The 19,721-nt window shown below is 31.6% G+C and overlaps 1 protein-coding gene across 4 annotated transcripts in view; it reads left to right on the top strand.

The window, feature by feature from the left end:
- Nucleotides 1-19,721, top strand: part of LOC125857072 (ATP-citrate synthase alpha chain protein 2) — a 1,178,350-nt gene that overhangs the window by 737,388 nt on the left and 421,241 nt on the right. The gene's annotated exons all lie outside the window — the stretch shown is intronic.

Below are 19,721 nucleotides of genomic sequence, written 5' to 3'. Positions count from 1 at the left end.
TAGGATTCGACGTGTATGACTACTGGAAATTGTTTGTTACTAAAAAGAAAAAACTAGTGAGCCATTTGATTCCTAGTTGACTTTGGTCATTAAGACTAAAGGATAAACTCCAAACTTTTACGGAAATTAAAGCCCACTCTTAACATGTCTCATGTGACAGTTAATGAGTGTTCTGTCCACACGTAGAGATAATTATGATATTATAATAATAATATTATTGAGTCAATACTTTCTCATAATATTATGATAATACTTCAAGTCTAGTCTTCAAATAAAATATTTTGACAAGACTTGAAGCAGGGACATTTGTAATCATTTAAAATTTATTTAAATATAGATTTATTAAAATGATTTGGATTATATTAAATTTATTAATATATTAGTCCAAATAAATATGATGGATTAATATAATGGTTAATTAATTATTTAAATTCAATAAATATGAATTTAATTAAAGTCCGTTCCATAAAGCCCATATATCATGTCACTTAAATCTGATTGGCCGAAGAGAATCATATTCCAATCACAACTCCCCTATTCTAAAACTATAAATAGGGGTCATCATAATTCAGAAAAGAGGACCAAGAATTCGAACAAGAAGCTAGAGAAAGCTCGTGGATCAAAAACCACAATTTCTCTACAAGTTCAAGAATTTGAGAATTCAAGTGTTCAAAGTTCAAGATTTGAAGAAGTTAAGATCAAGTTCAAGAACGATCAAGATCAAGACCGCCGGATTCAAGATCAAGCTCAAAACCCTTGAATTCAACTAGAAAGTCAAAATCAAGATAAAGTTCAAGATCAAGTCCAAATCCAAGATCAAGATAGAGATCAAGATGGAGATAAATCTCAAGTTCAAGATCAAGCTCAAGAGCTCTTGAATTATATTTGAAAAGGTAAATTCAGTGAAATTATAAAGATTGTAACACTCGTACTTGAAATAATAAAACGTTTGTTGCATAATTTTTCGTTCTTGATTATTGTTTTGTTGACACGATTTTTTATTGTCTACAGTAAGTTTTGTTTGTGTCCTATGATCTGTAATGGTATGAAAGAAAAACTATGGCAAATAAAAATTACTAATTTGATTTATGTGTAATAGAACTGGTTGTGTAATGATATAAACTGGTTGTGAATATAATGTCCCTAAATTAATTGTTTCAGCGCATCTGTTGTACTCAGTGATTTTTTAATTGGGTATTCTTTTGTTCTACCATTGATCTATGTTTGATGGAACCGATTAGCTTCTTCAGAAATTGTTATCGTCTTTTGAGTAACAGTAATCAGATCCTACAATTGTTAAGTAATATGCTTAATTTGACTTGTAGTAATTGAATTTCTTGAGGCCATTAACAAGGCAGAAGTCTATTTCAGTTCCTCTTTCGTTAGTGTCATCTATGGTACCATGATTTTATTTCCATTATGTTGTGGATACAGTTTCAATGCTTTTCATTAGATATTGGCGAATTATTGACCAATTTTCTTGAGGCTATTTGGTCGTTCTATCCTTTGTAGTATTTGTTGAGACCGACACATTCTTTGTTGTAGTTCGTACTTCCTTGCTGCCTATACATTATGATATAATAAAGTTGCAGATGTTACCTATCTCCTCTACTCTCATAGTTGAACTACTAAAATAACCAAATATGAAATTGGATGCTGAAAATTAATTTATTTTATGATTGATTAATTTAAAATGAAAATTTATTTAATGAATGGAGCTATATGTTGATAGGATTATTCAAGTATATTTGAAGGATGTTTCTTAGGAGTTGGATTAAGAGAAGGAAATTTAGATTCTAAAGAAAAATTAGTTAGTATTTTGATCATTACATATAGAGAGTTTTCTCAATTTTATCCAAATACCTCCCAATGTCTCATAGAAGGGACATAATTTATGAAAATGGTCCCTCCATGCTCCTTTGAGGATAGATTATTGTTGAATTTTCTGATTATGTGTAATTGTGTACTACGTATTGTATTTAGTTTGTATGAATTATCTCATTACTGACAAAATAAGTGCTAGACAAGAAATTACATAGCAACCAATGCAATATGTCCTCGTAATAATCCAGTTTCTATCTTTGGCGACTTTGCATGTCACCTTGGATTCTTTGTTAAGTTTGCGTTAAAATTAGCAGAAACACAAAGTCGTTCTTGTTTGAGCTGATTGTCTGTCGAAACATAGGTAGGGATAAGGTATGTGTGCATCCTACCCTCCCTAGACTATACTTATGAGATTACACTAAGTATGTTGTTGTTGTTGTAAATTACTAAATCTTCACTTGCTTGATTTGCTTAGATGTAATTGTTATGTTGTACTACAAGCTAAGCTAGTATAAAATGTTTAGTACTTAAAATATAAGTGATTAGTCGGTGCTTGTATTCTTTCCTTTATGTCTTAGTTTTATGGTTAAACTCTAATGGTAAATATCTAAGAATTTCGTGGAGTTCACTTTAATTTTTATCTTTTTCTAATTGTTTAAAAGGTTAGCCTACAAAATTAATTATGACACTGAAATATGCAAATTTATTGGAATATTCTAGTTTTCATGTGACATTAATATGTACTCGTTAAATTTTATTGTAGTAGTTTTTGGATTGACTTCATTGGTAACTTATAGCTTCTATTGCGTGTGCTACTTGAGAAAGAACACACTTGTTGTGCTGCTTTATACTATCTAAATGTGTTGTTAGCTATATTGTGCCAAACATTTTGTGTATGGTAATTTCTCTGGTTGAAGTTAAAAGTGTAGTACTTGCATCTCAGAAGTTGATGTTCTAGGTAGTCTCTTTGTGTCAAGTTGGCAACCTAAAAATTGGTTGCAACAAGTTTGGTTGTTGGCTGACCTTTTAAACCAAACATTGTTTTACCATCAGATGACAATTTCTCCATTGACTTTGATATAATTTTTTTTTTTTACTTTTATTATTTGTGACATGCTATATCTTCTCTAATAAAATATATATAGTTGTCTGATTCATGAAGAGTACTTGACGGATGCCGCAAAACCTCTAATGATTACATGGATGCTGGTATGTTGTGCAGAATTTAATGTATATATGTGTTTATATTTGTGTGTAATGGAACTTTATCTACTAAAGTTAACCATCACCACAACACTGTTCTGTTCGAATAACAGACAAAACATGTCCATTTGATTAACATGACTATGATAGTTGAATCATGCTAGCACACCCCTTTAATTTCTACATTTGCATTTGATTTGATAAAAATGGCATAAAAAAAATCTTCTTACATATCAATTTTAGTTAGACCTCAGATTCGAAGTTCTTATGGATGAGATAACATAGATCTTATAGAGTTTATGATTTTATTACTATTATAGGAGGGTGCAAAGATGTAGAGCTAGCTGGTTGAGAATGGATGAGATTTGTTTTTCACATCGATATATAGTTGAACTCTCTCTGAATCCATCTCAGCTTATTATTTTTCCTTTCCTTGTGCCAACAGGATTATAATGACAGAAATATCAAGGTTCTGTTCCTAGGTCCAAACTATACACTGATCAAGGGCAAGAAATTGAAGTACAAATGAAAGAAGAGAGTAACGCAGAGACTCACGCCCTGCCTCTGATTCCTGCCCTTTTAGTAAGGACCTTCTTAAGCTAATTAATTTGATATATAACTTCTAAATAGAAAATAAGATATTATTTCCTAATGATTAAGTATAATTAATTATGAATATTTATAGACTTTTGATGAACCAAGTGAAGTGTTCCTTCAAAGGCTAGGAATATACGATACTGTTATTTCTAGCTTACCATAGATAATACTGATGAGCTCTTAACATTTGTAGTTTGTCAGGGTGATTCAATTGTCATTTCCCTATCCTTGTTGATCTTTAAATTGTGTAACATGCTTGTGCTTGTATTGATGTCATTTACTTAATCGTCTTATAACATTTGCGGCTGAATTTCTTGCTTCAATGGTCATGCATTGCAAATTAAATCACAGACTGTTATGACATTTACTGCTTCTGAAATTGAGTCTTATTTGGATGGATGCAAATGAGAATAACTTGATTGAAGGAAAGAGATTTATAGTTGTGCCAGAGGTATGAGATATATTATAGGAATAGAAAATGGTCAACAATATGCTCTTTTAATTGATTTAAAATGATTGCCAGATGTCGATAATAGTTCACTTTAATTGTTTTTGCAACTACTGCAATGAAGGTACCTGAAGCAATAATTGTGCCAGGAAGCGTTAAGGTTAGTGTAATTCAAGTACTGCAAACGTATTTAAATTGACAAGGTTTCTTAATTGTTGATTGTCGCTCCGTAACTGTACTTGGAAGTCTGTGAATACTGAGTTCTTAATTTGGATTTGTCAGTCATAAAAGTTATTGGATATGCTAACTTGTGACATTTTACTTTATTTGGTATTGAATCACTATGGATGGATCTATGGAAGGTGAAGAGGATCGGAAATGTGATGATAAAGAGAGTCATAGTAAGGGTGGCTCCCTTACATCACAGTATTATTAAAAGCACTACAACCTATTTACTGAAAGTAAGGTCGAAGATGGAGAGAAACAATTGGATGATTCACATGATCAGTCAATTGATGAGAATGAATTCAATGGGGGAGAAACATGAAGGCAGAGAAGTGGAGATTGTCGGAAATAAAGATGGAGGACTTGTTCAGGTTGAAAGGGAATTGAACATTAAGGGTGAATATGATATTTAGAAGATAAATGTTGCAAATGTTGAACCGATTATTGAGTCTTACAGAGGAGGTTCCAACAGCCGCAGTTCAGTAGAAAAATAGGATGTTGTTAATAAGAATAATATTGTGGTTGGTGATGCTCGAGCTATTGAATTAGTGAAAGATATTCAATCTTTACCTGATAAGAATTTATAGATGTCGAAGTTATATGTTTATGCCAAACATATATATTGTTATTTAGATCTTATGTCGATTATGTATGTATTTTAATAATTAAATTAATGTGATGTTTCAGTTCTTTGTTAACAATGAAATTTTATAGTATCAAAATTTCAATTTGCATGTGAAAAGATTATTAAATGATGCTACTTTACTAGGAACTGCTTGAAGAAACAAGAACTATACATTAAATATAATTATTTCAATCAGAATTTGTGAAAGGAAACTTAATCGTTAAAAGTATTGTAATCAACGAAAGGAATTTTGGCCGCTAATAGAACTTATAGCACTTGGAATTTGTTGTTTTACTTGAAGGTTTTAACGACCAAATGACCATTAACGAAGGAAAATTTGGTCGTTGTAAGTAACTATAACGACCGGATTAATAGCTGTCGTAAATTGACATTTAACGATCGAATATGCAATCCGGTCGTTAACCTTTAACGACCGGTGACGACCAATTTTTCACCGGTCGTTATAGACCTTTAGCGACCGGATTTAGACTTATAACGACCGAATTCCTTTCGCTAAAGATCATTTTTCTTGTAGTGCAATTTAAGTGACGTTATCGAATTGACTAGGGATTATTTTGTTTTTTTCAGAGTCGCCACTTGGAATTGAGTTATGGTGTTCCAAGCCACTTTTTTTTTTTATTATTCCTAATAAAAAAGAAATGACACTTTGTTTGGTCTGTGAATCAGAAATTCGAGTAAGGAATTCTGTTGACTGAGGAAAAGGTATTAGGGACCCCTCAAGTCCCGTGGTTCTAGCACGGTCACTTTTATTTACTTACACTTATTTTTACTATTTTTGGATATATAGCGTCTACAGGCCATGATTTACTTATTTTTTATGATTGAATTTTTATTAATCTGAACCTAGATGCATAACTGCATTCTTGGTCTTCACATTTAGAGGCATAACTACATTTTCCTTTCGAGTATCTTACACTTAATAATTCTATGTCTCATATCTTGATTTTAATTAAATAAAATATTTGTTAGAATAATTTTACCAAGGTGTGTCACCACATCCTTGATTTTTTTTTAATGTTTCAAAAAATATGTGTAACCACATTCTTTATTGAAACAATTTTCTTTTTAATGTGTCTAAAATTTTGTCTAACGTTAAAAGAAAATATTTAGTCTTTATAAAGAAAAATCAAATAAAATAAAATACTAAAATTCTAGGATAAAATTTTGGATCATATTCATATCTTTTTATTTTATATTTTAATATTTTTATTACTCTTAAAATTAACGTCGAAATTAAATATACATTTTCTAATCAAACAAAACAATAACGAATTGTAAAAAAATAAATCTTATTTTTTGTTTCATAAAATAAAACAACAATAATTTGTTTATTTATTTGTTTTTTAGCCTAACTATACCTACTTTATCATTATTATCAAAATCAAGACAAGAACCATGTTACGACCCGTTCATTTTTAAGAAATCACAGCTAACAAATAAAAATAAATAAATAAATAAAATAATCATCAATTAAAGCTATCTTTATTCATGAAATAGAGATATAACAACTAACAAATTCATCATTTCAATCAAATTAATGAATGAAACATAATATAAGAAAACTTGTCATAAAATTACATCAAATTCCATAAATAAATTAAAGAGATAAGGAAAATTTAAATACCGCAAAATCTTGATCGAACCTCGATTAGAACACCCATCAAGTTTATGTAGGTGATTTGTGATCGTATATGTGTTGTGTTTAAATATAATTAAGAAACACTAGTTTATTTATTAAATCTAAATTAAAAGAAAATATTTATTTTTTGTTATTTTCCATTTATTTTTTAAACAATTAAAAATAAAATTTTCCTTAAAAAGTGATTATATTTTTGTTGTTTTCAAACATTTTAAAATAAACTTAATAAAATAAGATAAAAGTCAAAATATTTAATTTAGATTTATAAAAATTTTAAGCTCTAAAAATGGTGTAAAATTTTAGGTTCAGTCAAAAATTACATGTCACAGTTTTACCCTCTTTCACTGGAAACACGAAGAGTTTTTCAGACAAAGAAGTAGACAATACGACAAGTTTTGACCGAACTCTTATTTGAAAAAAAACATAAAAAAAATCTGGACCGAGTCCTTGTTTTGGACATCCTACATATCCCAGGTTATAAGGGAATCAGGTCGCATGTAGTTCAAGGAGATGAGATGATGAGTTGGAAGTTAAGTGAGGTTCCATCGAGGTTCCAGGTCGCGGTCATATCCTTATAAAAAACTAAAAGCTAATAGTCAAAAGGAAAATAAAAGTACAAGCTCCTATCTATACAACTTCTCTTGAATCTTCACTTGAAACTTTGTTCCTGAATTTCAAATCCATGTTTCGCTTGATGAAACCTGAAAACCATCACAAATAAAAGAAATAAACAAATTTTTTGCCCCAATTTTCAGAGGAAAAAATTTGTGAGTTATTAGCAAATGTGAATTAAAGAAAAACAAACTCAGACTAGGAAGTGTTTATTCTAGGAGAAAATAAAAATAAAGGTCTCAGATTAGGAAGTGTTTATCCTAGGAGAAAAATAAAAAATAACAATCTTAGACTAGGAAGTGTTTATTCTAGGAGAAAATAAAACATAACAATCTTAGACTAGGAAGTGTTTATCCTAGGAGAAAATAAAACATAACAATCTCAGACTAGGAAGTGTTTATCCTAGGAGAAAATAACTAAATCCCATTATGTAGGAGGGTCCTGCTAATCCCATTGTCCAGGAGGGTGGTCCTGCAAATCCAATTATGTAAAAGGGTCATGCTAATCTAATTCTCATTGTCCAGGAGGGTCCTGCTAAACTAAATCACTTTATGTAGGAGGGTCCTGCTAATCTAATCTCATTATGTAAAAGAGTCCTGTTAAACTAAATCACATTATGTAGGAGAGTCCGGCTAAGCTAAATCTCATTATGTAGGAGGGTTCTGCTAATCTAAATCACATTATGTAGGAGGGTCCTGCTAATCCCATTATATAGGAGGGTTCTGCTAAACCCATTATGTAGGAGGGTCCTGCTAATTCCATTATGAAGGAGGGTCCTGCTAATTTAAATTTCATTATGTCTGAAGGTCCTGCTAATCCCATTATGTAGGAGGGTCCTGCTAAATTAAATCACATTATGTAGAAGGGTCCTGCTAATCTCATTATATAGGAGAGTCCTGCTAATCTCATTATATAGGAGAGTCCTGCTAATCTAAATCACATTATGTAGGAGGGTCCTGCTAAATTAAATCTCATTATGTAGGAGGGTCCTTCTAATCCCATTATGTAGGAGGCACCTGCTAATCTAAATCCCGCGAACGTCAGCAAACGCTTCATGCTTTTTTAATTATGTAGGAGGGTCCTGCTAATCTAAATCACATTATGTAGGAGGGTTCTGCTAATCCCATTATGTAGGAGGGTCCTACTAGATTAAATCTCATTATGTAGGAGGATCCTTCTAATCCCATTATGTAGGAGGGTCCTGTTAATCTAATTCTCATTGTTCAGGAGGGTCCTTGCTATACTACGTCCCATTATTTAGGAGGGTCCTGCTATACTAGTTCTCATTATCCAGGAGGATCCTGCTAGTCTTATTATCCAGGAGGGTCCTGCTTGACAGAATCATTAAATAGAATCACCACAACATTATTTTTTTTTTCCAGTTTACAACAGAAAATATCATTTAAGCTATTAGCATAAATGAGAAATGCTTATACCAAAAAAAATTGCAAGGCAACAATGCAATTAGGGTGTTTGTTCCCAAGAAATGAGAGATGATAGGGTGTTCGTTACCTAAAATGCCTCTAGGTGTTTCTTCCCTAGTAACGAGGGTGATTTTTTTTTGAACAAATGAAAATATGCCACAATTATTAAATTGAGAAATTTTGAAACTCTTTTTAATTTATCATTTTTTTGATATATATTTTTTTTAAAAAAAGAAATGATCCAATTTCGTTTTTTCAAGGATATAAAAAAAAATTGTGAGACCAAACCCATTGTAGGACTGCCTACGTATCTTGTATAGCAAGAATCAGGTCAAACGTAGTTCATATAAATCAAAAAATTACTTTTTTTTTCTTGATTTTTCCTACAAAAGACATCATTTGAGAAATGAATTTGTTCATGGCTAACAATGTTTTTACTTTAGTTGGTACCAACAATTAGTATGATGCATATGAATCACTTTCAACTACTTTTAGACAAATTTGAGGTTAACTTTGAGTAATCCCTATAGTTTCAAATCGTACCTCGAATACACTTTAAGTATTTACAAGATGAGTTCATTTTGCTTAAATTATGCATATCTTCATATTTCAAGTACCCTAGCAACAAATGAAGTCATACTTCACACAATAGAAGTGTTTCGATCCTAGGAAGTTTTAGAGATCACTCACACTCAAAAAAAATATTTAGTGCATGAGATTGAGATACCATATGATTGACCCTTATGTAAGTATCCACTAATGTGAGAACACCAAAATGAGATCAAATGAGACTTGTCATTGACTTGTAATGTAGGCTCTAGGAAAGGTATGATATTCATTTGGGATAAAGTGACTATTTCCCCCTTAAAATTTGCACAATGCTCTCAATATTTTTTTTATTTTGGCATTTGGCCTTTGTTTTCTTGAAAACTTCTCCTCATTTTTTTTTTCATTTTCTCACCTTTTTGTTGGAGATTTTTTTTCGTTTTTTTATTCTAATTTTTTTTTGTTATATTTTGAACTTTCGCATATTTGGCATTTTCATTTTGTTACCTAACTTAAGCTTTTGGCGCTGTGTAGCTATTTGATAGTGCGCTCAATGAGGTGGATCAATGAATAGTGCATTTATGCACTCAAAATGATATATGCTAACAGGTGGTTGTCCCAAGAAAAGGGTTTCTGGCTCAAAGTGGGAGTTCTATGGATAACCTATCATTTGGTAAGCTTGAAAGGTACAATCGGATCAAAGAAAGCCTATAATCCTTTCTCAAGTAAAATGTTGTTCAAAATTTCGCTTCAACCAACATTTGGGCCAAGTTCTAGAGCAACAAAGTCATGCCATTGAATTTTGTATGTAAAACTCATCACACAATGCACATGAAACCATGAGTTCGAATTCGTTTTATGTCTTAACTTTAAGCAAAACACTTTCTCGAGTATTACATAAATATATCAAGAGATACCAAAAGAAGTCTATAGGTTACAAGAAAGTTGGTCTGCCTCGCCAAATAGTTTAACACTTTTCTTTTTCTTTATACATATTTCTAAATATGTTGGTACCAACCAAGTCAAATTTTTCTTTAGATACTAAAAAATCTCATTTTTCCCCCAGTTTTTGTGATGAGGACTTTTTAGATTTCTTTTCTTGGTTGGGCCGAACCTTAAAATAAGGATACTTACGTATCTTGTCCAAGCAAGAATCATGTCAAACGTAGTTCAGAAAGATCATAAACAGACTATTATTTTAAAAAAGAAATACATATTTTTTTTGAATTTTGAATAAGAATCACCGAACCCGAGGAGGGTTGCCTACGTATCTCATCAAGTTGAGAATCAGGTGTGCATAGTTTGTTCAGATTGGACAGCTGATTTATTTTTTGAAAAGTTAGAAATTTGTTGAAACATGTAATGGTATTTTTTGTTTAAAAATGGTATAAAAAACTTTTGAAATGAATATTCTTCTATTTTATTCTATTTTTCTTGTGATTTTAATTATAAATGATTTTTTTTTTGTTTTTAAGAAATTAAGAACTTTTAAAACAATTTTTTTATATGTGTTTTCTCTCTAGTTCTCAAGTAAAAATCAAATGTCAACCATATCGAGATTGGAATTAAATTCTAGTTATACCCAGCCGCTTTCTTGGAACTAATTGATAGACACTTAGTTTTCTATAGAACAAGCGGGCGATATGCAACATCAATCAAGGTTAAAGGGTAGTCACGGCCTGTGCTATAATGCACAAAAGCCCTCCACCCCACCAAAAAGTAAAGAACCCATGGTGCCTGCTTGTGACACATAGGGCTTGCTTTTCGTGATTACTATGAAATAGATGGCGGACTTAATTCATCAGGAACTGTTTTTCATTTCACTGATCACTATAAAAGTGTAGAGACCTTCTAAATAATATTTTAAATAGCACATAAAATGCACATGTTGGTAAAAAAGAGAGACTGCTATCTTAGACAGACCTGATCACTGTGTCGAGTCCCACTAAGTCAAATGCAAATAAGTTGACCCTACTAGGGATAATCATGCCTATGTTTCAGTTTTACTAAGTTCGAACCTGAAGGAGATATGTATCTAGATTGACTTACCCGAGTGGACAACTCGAGCCAGAGAGGGACAACTTATCGGTAGCAGTGCTATTCCGACTTTATTGCTGGTCCAACCCTGCCTAACATGTATGACTAAAATCCTTCACTGGTGTCAAGACACTCCAGTTTTATCACAAAAGAAAGTGGGATGCTTAACTCCATTCCCTGCTACCCTATTTTTAGAGACTCAGATGGTTCCGCTAGGAAAGATAATTATAGTTCAACAATATAAAATCGATAAAAGAGCAACAAGTAGCATATTAGGCAATCACACACACAATATATCCAAAAAATAAATAATAAAATAAAATAAAAGTCAATATAACAAAGTTCGAATTCTGTTTATCCCCAGCGGAGTCGCCACGGTGGAAGGGTTTTTTCCAATTAAAGTGACGGTATTGATTACGAATTATTTTTATTTATTTTTCAGAGTCGCCACTTGAAATTGAGTTATGGTGTTCCAAGTCACCTTTTTGTTTAATCCCTAATCAGAAAAAAATGACTCTTTATTATGGTCTGCGAACTAGAAATTAGGGTAAGGAATTCTGTTGACCGAGGGGAAGTAGTAGGCATCCCTCAAGTCCCGTGGTTCTAGCACGGTCGCTTTTATTGACTTATACTTATTTTTACTATTTTTGGATATATTGTGTCTACAAGCCATGATTTATTTATTTTTTATGGTTGAATTTTTATTAGTCTGAACCTAGATGCATAACCACTTTATTGGTCTTGACATTTAGAGGCATAACTGCCTTTTCCTCTCGATATCTCATACTTAATAATTCTATGTCTCATATCTTGATTTTAATTAAATAAAATATTTGTTAGAATAATTTTACCAAGGTGTTTCACCACTTCTTTGATTTTTTTTTTAATGTTTCAAAAATGATGTGTAACCACATTCTTTATTGAAACAATTTTCTTTTTAATGTGTCTAAAATTTTGTCTAACGTTAAAAGAAAATATTTAATCTTTATAAAGAAAAATCAAATCAAATAAAATACTAAAATTCTTGGATAAAATTTTGGATCATATTCATATCTTTTTATTTTATATTTTAGTATTTTTATTACTCTTAAAATTAACGTCAAAATTAAGTATACATTTTCTAATCAAACAAAACAATAACGAATTGTAAAAAAATAAATCTTATTTTTTGTTTCATAAAATAAAACAACAATAATTTGTTTATTTATTTGTTTTTTAGCCTAACTATACCTATTTTATCATTATTATCAAAATCAAGATAAGAACAATGTTACGACCCGTTCACTTTTAAGAGATCACAACTAACAAATAAAAATAAATAAATAAATAAAATAATCATCGATTAAAGCTATCTTTATTCATGAAATAGAGATATAACAACTAACAAATTAATCAGTTCAATCAAATTAATGAATGAAACATAATATAAGAAAACTTATCATAAAATTACATCAAATTTCATAAATAAATTAAAGAGATAAGGAAAAGTTGAATACTGCAAAACCTTGATCGAACCTCGATTAGAACACCCACCAAGTTTTTGTAGGTGATTTGTGATGGTATATGTGTTGTGTTTAAATAAAGTAGTAATGAAAAAGGAAAACAATATATGTGAATGTATTGATGAATTTTTGAAAGAAAAATAGACTAAAAATAAAATGAATTCCTCTGTTTTCTTTTCCTGCGTGAATGTTTATGTGTGTGCAGCGTGTTTTTTCCTTTGTTGCTGTTTTTTTGTTGTGTCCGTGTGTATTGTTTTTTTTTCTTGGTTGCTGATTCTCTTTTGTGTTGCTGTGTTGTTTTTTTTTTCTGTATGTTTTCTGTAGTGTTTTTTCTTTTTTGGGTTTTTCCGTTTGGGTGTGGTAATATAGGTGTATGTGTGTGTTGTGTTGTGTGTATGTCGTGTGTGTAGTAGAGTAGTACGTGTAATATGTGGGTGTATAGTGGTGTAGGGGTTGAGGGGAGTGGGGTGGAGTAATGTAGTGTGGGGGGTAGAGTAGTGGGGTTAATGGGTAGGTATATAAATATAAAATATAATAATTAAAAATATTAACTAATTATTTTATATTAATATAAATATAAGAAAAGTTAAATAGCTAATTAAAAAATATAATTAAAAAACACTAGTTTATTTATTAAATCTAAATTAAAAGAATTTTTTTTTTTTTTGTAATTTTCCATTTCTTTTTAAAAATAATTAAAAATAAAACTTTCCTTAAAAAGTGATTATGTTTTTGTTGTTTTCAAACATTTTAAAATAAACTTAATAAAATAAGATAAAAGTCAAAATATTTAATTTAGATTTATAAAAATTTTAAGCTCTAAAAATGGTGTAAAATTTTAGGTTCGGTCAAAAATTATATGTCTACATCTACCTTATTCGAACTTGAAACTTAGCAAACTTGGAGGAGTTGGAAAGAGGATTCCAAGATCTTTCATTTGATATCTTATGGGCCACCTAACTCATCATATATTGAAAGTTATGATTGTTTGAAGTTGACCCAAAACTCACAACTTGGCATAACTTTGCAAAATTTTAAATCTATCTCTTTTCAAAATAGTTCTTTCTAATCTAGCTCTTTCTAAGACAGGATGTTAAAAAAAAAAGCACTTTTGGCCTTTCAACAACAATGTCAAACAAGCTCTTGATCCAAGAATAGTATATATGTATCAATATCTCATTAAACTACTCTCTTTGTCCAACAATAGTTGTCCACTATTGACTTTGCACAATTTTTAAGATATTATAAATAAAAGGATAATTTTACTATATCACTCTTTGAATATAATAAATATAATGTTTTGAAAAAATGTAATAGGAAATGACTATAATTAATGAAAAGGGAAATTAGGAACTATGCGTAAAATTATCCATTGATTTCATAAAATGGACAAGTATTGTTGGACATTCCAAAATAGTATAGTGGACAACTGTTATTAAACGGAGGGAGCATTAGTCAGTAACAAAAAAAAACTAAGCCAAGGGAATACAAGACTTGCATGGAATTATAGAATTAAAACTGATAAATGATGTTGTGTGGTTTAATGAGGCAAATCTATTATTATCTAGGAAAAAAGGCCAACAGTATCCCTAACATATTGAAAATGGCTCAGAAATACTCTTTTTTTACCTTTTGATCTAAAAATATCATCTTTCCACCTTTTGATCTAAAAATACCCTAACATTTATTTTTGGTTCAAAAATATCCCTCATTCCATCTTTTAGTCTAAAATGTGTTTATCCTCAACTTAAATAAATTAAATTCTTTACTAATTAGTTAATTCATTTATTTGTTCTAAAATATAATTTTTTTCATTTATTCAAATGATTAATATTAGCTTGTACCAAATATAAGTCTAAAAATAAATAAATAAAATATTGTGTAAAACAAAAACTTAAGATTCTTATTCTTATCCCTTATTAAAATAACACAATAAATCTTTTATTTTATTTTACGTTTTATACACTACTATTTTATGTTTTAATTTGTGGAATAATTTTTTAATTTATTTTAATTGATATTTTTCATTATATTCAGATCATACTAAAAGTTAATAATATCAATATTTGATATTTTCTTTGATTTATTTTTAATAAATAATATAATATAATAATAATAATAATATTAATAATAATAATAATAATAATAATAATAATAATAATAATAAATAAATAAATTATTGTTTCTTTTTCGGCTCACTGATAATTAATAATGAAAAGAAAATTCAAATATTCAAAATGGTAACGCTACCTCAAATTCAATGCCAGAAATTTCGTGGAAGTTTGCACAATCTTTTGTTACCCATAAATTTAATTATATCAAGTATTTAATACTCCCTCTCCTCTGTCCCTAATTACTTGTCCATTTTGACAAATCAAAAAAGGACAAAATAATTTTACCTATTATACTCTCAATTAATTACTTTGAAAAAGGTAGAATTTCTTGAAAATCTTAAATTTTTAATCCATCGACTTCATAATCAATAAGAGTAAAATGATAAACTCACTATGTCAATAATTGTTTTCTTATTAGGTGTGTCAATTCAAAAGTGAACAAGTAATTAGGGAGAGGAAGTATTATTATCATTTCGTGTTATTTCTAAAAGTAAAAAAATATTAAATATTGATATAATTAGTGTTTACATGAAGATTTGAATATATATAATTTAAAAAGTCAATCCAAAGAAAATTAAAAAATCATTTTACGAATTAAAACATAAAATAATAGAGTATAAAATCTAAAATAAAAAAAATATTATGTAAAAAATAAGAATAATTACACAATAGTTTTTTAAAATTTTACGTTAGACTAATATTTAGGCTTAAATATTTTGGGATGAGCTAATATTAAGAATTTGAATAAATAATTTTTTTTGCACAATTAAAAGAATTAACTAATTAGTAAAGAATTAAATTAAATTGGGGTTAAGGGTAATTTTTTTAGATGAAAAGGTGAAAAGAGGAGTATCTTTAAATCAAAAACAAAGGTGGGGGGTATTTTTAGATCAAAAGTGGAAGCAGGATATTTTTAAGCTATTTCCACTAGGTTAAGGGTATTCTTAGCTCTTTTCCCTATTATGTGTTAGTTTATTGGATTTCAATTTAGGTGACATTATTTTCTTGGCTTATTAATTTGTTTAAACAAAATAATGAAACTTTTACATTTAAAAACATGTATATAAGTGTAAATTTTTTATGTTTCAAAACAATTTTATAACCATACAAATTTTATTATAAACATGTGTAAAACTACTAGTTTTAAATATCAAATATATATTCCAACTTCCATCCATAGGGGAGAACCGAAAATAAATACTTTTCATCTCTGCACACTTTTAGTTTGAATGGCTTCAGTATGAGTAGAACATTATCTTTTTGGTCCTCACTATGATCATTTAGGACTTTTGTGCAAAATCACCTGAAACCCCCATTCACCCCCTCTAGGTTAATTTAATTTAATAAAGCAAAACAAGAAATAAGGAGAGATGCAGCTTGGAGTTTTGGCGAAGATGGTATTACTTCGGGCTTATGTGGATAAAATTATGTATATCATGAGTGAAATTCAATGGTACACCAACATGATTCTTTGGAGCACAAAGAGGCCTCAAGAAGTAGGATCCTCTATCCCGTTTCATGTTCTTGTTAGATATGGAGGGAATAAACAAAATGCTCAAAACAGCAAACATAGATGGCTAGCTGATAGGTTTTGATGTGACTAGAGATGGAAGCGAAAGTTTAGAGATGACATACTCATCTTTCGCGGGGCAGAAGAAGATCAGCTCAAGCTAATAAGGATCTGACAGTCTATTATGAATGGAGGACCCATGTGATAAGATGTCAAATTACATTTGAAACCATCGGGTAGATGCCTATATATAGAAGAGGAAACTAGTCAATTAGGGTGGATGCTATGAACTTGTCTCTTATTTCTTAGATTAATTTGGAACCTCCCTCCATCTTCCTTTTTATTTCTACTTCTTCCTTAGTAATTAGAATGATGAATTCTAATAATTGTACGTGTAATTCCAATTATCCATTTCAATACAATATGGGTTCATTACATTGTTTGTACTCATCTGCCATGCTTGATGATCAATTCCACACCCTCTCTGAATCGATGAAGGAGCTCCAGGCGAACAACAAGTGTATGCTCTCTTCAATTTGCCATGTGTGGTCACTGCTGCAGGAGGATATGCGATTGGACTCCATTTTCACTGATACTCCAAAGATTTCACATGATAAAACTATCACCTCTGTGCTAGAGTCAGCCGATGACAATGACACCGAGATTGCTGATACCTTGAAATCACATTTGGATTCTCAGCTTCCTATTCTTGATGTTGGTATACAATACAAAAGCACATCTCTCCCTCTGTTCTGTTTTGTTCAGTGCTTCTATTGGTCCTTCTCAGATAAAGAATCAACATTTCCAGTTAAAGGCTACAAACATAAGCTTGACATGGAGTTTGACTGCAAGGTTTTCTGGGCTTGCTTTGATAAGGTAAACTCGGGTGAGAATTCAGTTAACCGAGTTGTACTTTTTGGTTATTCGAAAGGATTTCCACTTCTGAGTGTGGACGATGCTTCACACAAGCATCCAAAGACTCTAGGTGGCTTAATGCAATGAGTGAAGAATTTAATGCTCTCGGCCAAAATCATACATGGACATTAGTTCCTCCACCTCCCAATGTGAATATAGTAGGAAATAAATGGGTATATCGGATTAAGTATGGTCCTGTTGGCTCTATAGACCACTTCAAAGCTCGTTTGGTTGCACATGTGTTTAGCCCTCAACTGCCAGGTTTAGATTATACAACAACTTTTGCCCCTGAGATCAAGTTAAGCATTGTTCGTGTAGTGTTATCTTTGGCTCTTCATCATAATTGATGTATGCATCAATTAGATGTATCTAATGCATTTCTACATGGAGAGCTAAATGAAGATGTTTATATGCGGCAACCCAAAGATTTTGAACATTCTGATTATCCACAACATGTGTGTAAGCTAAGTCGTGCCATTTATGGGTTGAAACAATCACCTAGAGCGTGGTTTACTCGACTTGCAACTTATCTTTTGGATCTTGGTTTTAAGCAATCTACCTCCGATCACATCATGTTCACTTTTCAACAGGACAGTTCTATTTTGATACTTCTTATTTATGTTGACTATTAAAGCACATGTTAATTATTATATTTAGTTGATTATTGTTTGACATATACGTCAACTAGTAGTCTAGCACTCCTATATCTCTTCAAGTAGTTTAGCACGTTTAGCACTCCTCTTTCAGAGGAGTTAGTTTAGGTAATTAGTTAGTCCATTCTTGTATATAAACACAATATTGGATCAATGAAAGATATCTCGATCTCTTGATTTTATATGGTATTAGGAGCCCTAATATACTCTAAAGAGTAAGATCTGTTTTTTTTTCCTTCTCTCTTCCACCCACCCTCCACATAAGGGAGACACTAATCGTGTTGTTAATGCTGATTCCAACGTCGGCGCAATGATCGTTCAATTTAACCCTGCATCCCAATTGCCCATAAAATTACATGGCAGTCACAATTTTGCAACGTGGAAGACACAATTCTCCATGCTTATGCATGGTCATGATCTCTATGGTCATCTCGATGGGTGTACTCCTTCCCCATCTCGCACTATCACAACTGGCACAACCCCTAGTGCCAATCCTGCGTTTGCTCTTTGGTTTCGGCAAGACCAACTCATTCAAAACACACTTATGGCATCTGTTGATCCAACAATTGCTACAACAGTTGCCACTGCTAACTCAGCTAAGACAGCCTGGGATGCCCTGCACACTGCTTATGCAAATAAGTCTCAAACCAGAATTTTCAGTCTGCGTGATCAACTGATGCGTCTGACCAAAGACTCCCAACCAGTCACCGAGTATTTGCAAAATGCTCGCTCTATTGCTGATGAACTCTCTATTGCTGGTGCCCCCATCACCAACTCTGAACTTATAGTAAAGATCCTTAGTGGTCTGGGTGCAGAGTTTCATGGTATTTCTGCTGCAATCCGTGCTCGTGATTCCCCTATAACATATGAAGAACTGTACGAAAAGCTTCAAGACCATGAACTTTTTCTTCGACGTGAGGAGTTCAAAAGCGTTCCTACCCAGATTACTACTGCTGCTACAGCCAACCAATTTGGTCATTCAAACTATCGCAACAATCGTCGCCCCAACAATAACAATGGTACCAACCAACAACGGCGGTCCAACAATCGCTTCACTTCACCCAATCCGAGGAGATCTTCGACCAACAACAACTATTATGATGGTGTACGCTGCCAGTTGTGCAACAAACCCGGTCATGTTGCAAACGTTTGTCGATCGCAGTCTCACAATCACTTTGAGGCCAAGGCCAACTATGTGTCAGGCTTGAACACGTCAGACAATCCTTGGATTCTCGACTCGGGAGCATCTCACCACATCACTGCCACACCCCAAGACCTGCAGGAATACAATGGCATGGAGCAAGTATCTATGGGTGATGGTAACAAAATTCCCATAACTCACACTGGTTCTACTCATTTAAATGCATCAAATAGATCTTTCAAACTCTCTAACACTCTCTGTGCTCCAAGCATTAAACGCAATTTACTCTCAGTCTCTAAATTTTGTCAAGATAACCTAACCTTTATTGAATTCTTTCCTTTTCATTTTTCTGTGAAGGACTTGGAAACGCAGACTCCGTTGGTGCACAGTCAAAATAGAGACGGTCTCTATGAGTGGCCAGACTTAACCTCCATCTCTCCTCCTCAAGCGCATTTGACTTCCTCCACCACAACCAGTTTCACTTGGCATCGTCGGTTGGGTCATCCACATTCAAGAGTTTTACGTTTTATTTTGAATAAATTCTCGCTACCTTGCTCGGGAGACAAATTTTCAGTTTGTAATTCTTGTTGTTCGAATAAGGCTCATCGCCATCCGTTTCAGCAGTTCACTTTATCATGTACCCAGCCTTTTCAAACTATCTTTAGTGATTTATGGGGTCCTTCTC

This window comes from Solanum stenotomum, chromosome 2, assembly GCF_019186545.1.
Source record: "Solanum stenotomum isolate F172 chromosome 2, ASM1918654v1, whole genome shotgun sequence".
In the NCBI taxonomy this organism is placed as follows: Eukaryota; Viridiplantae; Streptophyta; class Magnoliopsida; order Solanales; family Solanaceae; genus Solanum; species Solanum stenotomum.
The sequence above is the reverse complement of the archived record's forward strand: the minus strand, read 5'-3'. Positions and strand labels throughout refer to the sequence as shown.